Raw genomic sequence first — 1,044 nt, forward strand, 5'->3', positions numbered from 1 at the left:
AAATGGGACCTTTAGTACCGGTTCGTGCCATGAACCGGTACTAATGCCTCAAACCCCATTATTACCGGTTGATGGCTCGAACCGGGACTAAAGGTCTAACCTTTAGTACCGGTTGGTGCCACGAACCGGTACTAATGGGCATCACACAATTTAGTCCCGGTTCGTGGCACCAACCGGGACTAAAAGATCCAGACGAATCGGGACAAATGGCCCACGTGGCCCTTGGTCGCACGAACCGGGACTAATGCCCCCATTAGTCCCGGTTCTAGACTGAACCGGGACTAATGGGCTAACCCGACCTGGACCAAAGCCCTCTTTTCTACTAGTGAAGCAATATGCTTTGTGCTCCTTCTCGCTGTACTCCAGCCAATAAGCATAATCGTCATACCAATCCGGATTGAATCTCCTCTTCTTCTTCTTCTTCCCAATCTCCCTGTATGGAAATTCCAATTTGCGGGGCTGATTAGGTCCCCAAATCAAATACTTCCTTCTTATCTCGTCACGTTGGTTGGGATGATAATCTGTCATTCGCTTCCTTTTAGCCGGATCCCGAGGGAGCTTGTTCAAATCAACTAGTTCGGGCACAGCAGAATTATGTTTCGCTTCAGGTCTTGATTCATTTCTACTACCACTTGAACTATTGCTCGTGACAACTCCCTGGGTGGTGGTGTTGGCATTTGCTGGTTTCTTTATCAAATACTTCTCCATTATCTTCCTTCTTCTTCCCTGTCAAATAATGGAAGTACTAAATTGTAAAAGTTCAGATATAAAACATTCTAGTGGTAGCAGACTTGCAGGCCAACACACAATTACTAGTAATGGAATGGCTTGCCAGATTGAATTCCATAAAATTTTCTCAAATCGTACAAAGTAACCTACAAGTAATGTGTCACACTAATCCTACAATCTTTTGTTAGAACAAACAGTATATGACTACATGTCTGATAGAGTAGTACTACGGTACTAGTGCTGACCGCAAGTTTTCATTTGATTTGATATGAGACAAACCAAGGAATCAATTGAAGAATAAGGACCAGAGAGGTT

General features: G+C 44.0%; 1 pseudogene; it reads right to left on the reverse strand.

Moving 5' to 3' along the window:
* The window catches only part of LOC119339256, a 4,190-nt pseudogene extending 3,482 nt beyond the window's left edge, over nt 1-708 (reverse strand).
* Between the last annotated feature and the right edge of the window lie 336 nt (nt 709-1,044).

This window comes from Triticum dicoccoides, chromosome 7B (genome assembly GCF_002162155.2).
Source record: "Triticum dicoccoides isolate Atlit2015 ecotype Zavitan chromosome 7B, WEW_v2.0, whole genome shotgun sequence".
Lineage (NCBI taxonomy): Eukaryota > Viridiplantae > Streptophyta > Magnoliopsida > Poales > Poaceae > Triticum > Triticum dicoccoides.